This window comes from Artemia sp. Qi Xiang Cuo, chromosome 19 (genome assembly GCF_049724085.1).
Source record: "Artemia sp. Qi Xiang Cuo chromosome 19, ASM4972408v1, whole genome shotgun sequence".
Taxonomy (NCBI): domain Eukaryota; kingdom Metazoa; phylum Arthropoda; class Branchiopoda; order Anostraca; family Artemiidae; genus Artemia; species Artemia sp. Qi Xiang Cuo.
Window position 1 is genome coordinate 35,448,639 of NC_142812.1, and position 5,549 is coordinate 35,454,187.

Consider the following 5,549-nt stretch of genomic DNA (forward strand, 5'->3'; position numbering starts at 1 on the left):
TAGGGGGGGGGCAAAATATTATAGGGGTTATTTGCCCTTCACCCCCGAATTAACTCCATTGATGAACATCAGGCCCAGTGTTTGCCTGATGCAAATGCTTATTTTATCGGCTCGCAGACTGTTTTTTTTGTAATGATTAAACTTGTTTGAAGAGAATTATCACATTAACATGTCTGAATTACTGCAGTCGAACTATATACAAGTAGATTCAAGTAGTTACATAATTTACGAAGAATTTCTATAATAGTAGGGAATTCTGTATTTATAACAAAAAGACAAATCAATAGAAACTTCAGACATTTAAATCTCAGATAATCTAAACTTTTGAAAGCTGAGAAAACAAGTTTCAATAAATACTCTTCAGCATTGAAAACAATTCCCGGCTGTCCAAGCAGAACTTCTATTGAGAGCACCTGCAAAGACTTAGAGTTAAAAATCAAACAATAAAGGCCACGAAAATAAAGCGACACTTGGTGAAAAGGTATGGCGAAATAAACTGCAGTTTGTAGCTCAAACTTTTTTTTTTTCCTCTTCGACAGACAGGATTATAAGAGTTTCAAGTTGGTGAGGAGTTTTTATGGTTAAATTGGTGAAGAGATTTTAGAACAATTCATTAAAAATTTGCCGGTGCGCTATCTACTATTGAAACTTTTGAAATCTAGTAAGCTTCAAAATTGGGATTTTTTTTTCATTTGGTGTAGATAATAAGGTATTAGTATGCGGTATCTGTATTAGACAGGTTTTGATTCCTAGAAATTTGGCAAAGACCTTATAAAATTTTACTTAGAAGAATAAAAGCAAGCTAAAAATAACAGGAGTTCATCATATAACGCAAAAGGATATTACGATTAATTCCCAACTAAGCCGTTCCCAACCACATAAAGCCACAAGTTTGATGTGAACAGAGGCTTGATGTATTTTAACCCCATTTGTCAGGCAATAGTTGGTTATACTATTTAGATTTTTCTGGCGGTGCTCATGATCTTCTCCCCACTTCTCCACCTTTGGTGCTTGTAAGCATATGAATGTAATCTTTTATGTTACACAGAAAAGGATTTTCTACAATAAGAGGGGGGCTATAACCCCGCAGTACCCATATTACAGACACAGTCCAAAAATATTCCTGATAATTAAGGAGGATTAGAAATTGATTTTACCCCTCCCCCAAAATTCCTTCTATTTTTATCTGAAGGCTCATGGAGAGTTAGGAAATTTCGCTCATGAAAAATGCATTTTTTGAGGCTTCAAACAAACTCCTACGCCTACACTGAGATGAACCGGTCCTCCTCCATAATGACTGGTGCGTAATTATGCACAACTCTACATAATTTTATCAAGCCTGAAATTGATCTTCTTAGTGAAATAAATTTTTAAGTGCTTTTTATTTTAACCTTTTATTTCGTATAGACTACGTGCATTATCAGCAATGAATGAGCCACTGCGTGGCATTACTGTCTCTGAAACTGGAAAGCTCACTATTTAGTTTTCGATAATTTTAAGTCGGTTGGATATCTCAGAAATTTTACTCGATGGACATTTGGCACCCTGTCAGCCAAAATCACCTCTTTGCTGTGGTATAATCTTATTTGCTACTTAAGGAAAGCTTTAGAACTTGTCAATTTTTTTCTAATGAGCCTTCTTCCAATATTTTAGAATTATTGACTTGATACGATCATCCCTGAAAAAAATCAAATAAAAACGCATCCGTGATCATACTTCCCGGCATCAAATTAAACAAAACAGAAGGGGGTAGCCCATCCCCCTCAAAAAATGAAATAATTTATGTTCATTTCAATTTTTAATGTCCTTTCTTACTTTTATTTGAAAAAAAATCTTTTTATTTAATTTTTCATCGTTCTTCAAATCATGCCCAGGCTTATCCAAGATATAAAGGGGTCACCGTCCTGATAAACCCTCACTCGATAGTATTTGCGCTCAAACTTTCTTTAAGGGTGGAAAATGGCATACATCGACATTTTGCTTGGGTCGTATATCTTGTTATTTGAAAAGAACCCTTGAGCTTTCAATTTTTCATTTGAACACGCCCTCTCCAGATATTTTGCGATCACTAATTTGTTGCAGTGACCAATGTGGTTAAAAATTAAATGAATAAAATGCTGAAATTATAGTAAATAGGCATTCGTGGGCATGTTCCTCGGGAAAATATAAAATTCCGTATTTTTGTAGAATGGAGCCCCCGCTCCTGGGTTCTTGGACATGTTGAAGTTCAAGGTGTGATTTTATCAACAATGTACCCGTTGTTTATAGTATTTCTTCTTTGTTTCTAAAAGTATGCAACTTTCCCTAGGCTTTTAGCTTTTGATGGGTAAGTTTGATAAATATTGAGTAGCTGGATAGTTAAGCTTAAAATTAAGTGAATATTAAAATCAGCTTAAAAAGAGAATACTTTTGATTCATATATTGGATTCAAAATACACCTCATAGAGTTTTCTTTTAATAAGTTACTTAGTGGTTATTGATATGAACGATTTGATTTTTTAAGTAACTTTACAATTTTAAAAAATAATTTGTGGAGTGTTGATGACTCGAATTTCTTTTTTGTAACATGCTTATACCAGGGACTGCTAAATGGCTCCAGTCACTTAAAATATAGATGTCTGAGTATGCTGATGAAAAATCAAAATGAAACATGCGACTAGGTTATAATGGACCTAAACAAGTAGAATTAAAGCAAGTAAGAACAACATATAACAAACAGAGAATTTGATATACTAAAGGTTTTTCAACCCTTTCGAATGTGATTAATGATTACCATGGGTGATTAGAATTCCTCGGGTAATTTCTTGAATCTATATTTTTATAATTTTCATGAGATTCTCTTAACCAGGGTTCCAGTGCAAGGCTTACTGTGATAACAAAACTTACTCTGATTACAAAACTTGCATGATTAACTTCAACGTGCTCTATATGTGACAGAAGCTTTAACAAATTCCATTTTACTAGCCATCACTTCGCCACAAAACATGTTTTTTTACACATTAAAACTATGCCCATAATTGTGTCTAGGCCTCATAGTTTTCACTTTAGTCACTACACACAATAAAGCTACCATAAGTATAACCATTAAAAATATATGGTCAAAAATTATCAAATAAGTAGGCATTTGTCTTGACCGAGAGGAAACAGTGTAACTAACTCCACGTACAGGACCAATCATCGTGGAAAAACCTGGAAAGACATTCCAAAACTGCGCAGGATTAATTAATTTAAAATGAAGATAGGAAACAAATTATTTCTGGATTCCAATTTTTCTATCACTCGGTCTGTTCTAAGTTATATTGACAGTTTGGGACTTAGAGGCATTCACTTTCAGGATTAGGGTTTTATAGCGTGGCATACAAGATGATACTGGAAATCTGTGAAATCTTCAGTCTGAGGAAAAGCAGCCGCGCCGATGCATTAAAGTAGGGTGGATCTTACCAGAAAATTTCTGACATTTGTTTGAAAATATACTAGAACTAAATATTCTTTCTGACTATTATTTCTTCCAAGTGTTTGCTTAAGTAAAAACACTTTCTCAAAAAAACATTTGTTACGCTTCAAAAAAAAAGTCCTAACTGTTTCAAGGAAAGTAACATTTTATACACTAATTAGAATTAAGCTATTAAAGCAGAGCTTTAATAGCAGATGTTGACTTTGCCACCCCCTGCCGCACCATCAATACTGTAAATATTACAATGTTTGTTTAGAGTGAAAGTTGAACATATCTCATGGGAAAATATTGGTACCGGTATGTATTTATATAATAAATACATACCAATATATGGGTTATTTATCAAAAGTGCTAGTTTTATCAACTCACAGTTTATTTCCACTGATTTTGAAAGATATGTAATATTATTAATTGAAAAAGTATGATTAAAAAACATTATTAATTTAAAAAATATTATTTATTTAAACTTCCCTCTCAAATATAACGTACATCGGGTTAACCGAATGTAAAGCGTAACATTCATGAAATATATATATTTACCCAGTACAAGTATCTAACAGTTCGTGGGAATAAAATAAGTGAGGAGCAACTCGGCCCAATAGTAACCACACGTCTAAAAGTGGATTTAATTTTTATTATTTTTTTTTACAACAATAGATACATCAAACGAACTACCTTTTTATGCTGATTCCAAATATTTAAAATTCATTAATTTTACCTATCAAAAGTTACGGGCCTCAAAAAATGTATCTGATTTTCGAAAAGGGTGGAAACACCCCCAAAAAGTTAGCGGATCTTAAGGAAATCACACTATGAGATTCAGCATACCAGATAACTTACTGTAGGCCTATAGGTTTCAGGCAAATATCTGGAAAAATGTAGAATTTTTTTTTTGCCAGACAACAGATGACCAATGAGTTTTTTTTTTTTTTTTTTTTTTTTTTTTTTTTTTTTTTTTTTTTAGGGGTGATGATATCGAACCAATGGTCCTAGAAGATCAATAGAGGGCTCATTTGAGCAGAAATTAAAAGTTCTAGTGCCCTTTTTAAGTGAAAAGATTGGAGGGCAACTATCTCCCTTCCACGCCCGTTTTCCCCAAAGACTTACGATCAAAATTTTAAGAAAGACATATTGTTCAACACAGTTGAAAAATACAACAATTATACCTCTGGGGATGATGCCCCCCCACCGCTCCTTGAGAAAGGGCAATTTGAATTTGCCCATTGTTTACATATAATATTTGTTGTTGTGAAATATATAGATTTTTTTTTTTTGGGGGGGGAGGGATTTCAGCGGGGGGGGGCAATTTTCCACGGGGAGAATTTTCTGTCAGGAGGGAAGTGCCCTGGAGAATTTCCAAAGAAATTATTTGTACAGGGGTAATTTACCCTAATTCATCTATGGAATTCGTTTTATTTATCTTACTTTCTCTTTGGCGACTCAATTTCACATGTGGAGATGTTTCGGGGGAGCGAGCCGCCAAGGAGAAAATCTCTGCAATGTTGGAATTATGTTCGGGGATGTTTCAGCGCGGAGGGGGAGATTTTATACTGGAAAAATTCCCCATGGAGGATTTTCCGTGAGGGACTTTTCATTGGGGCAAAACGGGTTGAGGCCTATATATAGGCTATTACTACTAGCGCTTCATTTTATGTTGGCAGTTTTACAAATTCAGCAATTTGCCTTAAACCTTTGATTTTAATTTCAATGTCCAAATTTAAGAGTCAGGTTGAGCATTGTCATGAATGGTACGCCAAAAGTCATAAGGCATCTATATTTTAAGAAGCTTAAACACAATTTACGGAGAATAGATCCAGCCTTATCTTATTTCATGTATAAGATGATTGGAATGGTTCGTAGTCATACCCGCCTCTTCTTAGCATTCTAATTGCATCTCTTTTCTTTATTATTCTTTCTTTTATTATTTTTCCTGTTGTCTCTCCTTTCCTTGCAAGATAATCGTTATCCGTCAATTCAGACTAGCCACAATGCCAATTGTGGCGGGCTGTTAGCTGTTAGAAAATCTTTTATTTGTCGGCTTCACTGGCACTCAACCGCTTAAGCACTAAATATAAATTAAACAAAAATGTAGGCA

The 5,549-nt window shown here is 34.2% G+C and overlaps 1 long non-coding RNA gene across 1 annotated transcript; it reads right to left on the reverse strand.

The window, feature by feature from the left end:
* Positions 1-244: 244 nt before the first annotated feature.
* On the reverse strand, positions 245-3,334 carry LOC148940781 (uncharacterized). The gene is made up of 2 exons (XR_016143390.1): positions 2,887-3,334; positions 245-413 (listed from the first exon to the last, which is right to left on the reverse strand). It is a non-coding gene; the product is annotated as an uncharacterized LOC148940781 (long non-coding RNA).
* Between the last annotated feature and the right edge of the window lie 2,215 nt (positions 3,335-5,549).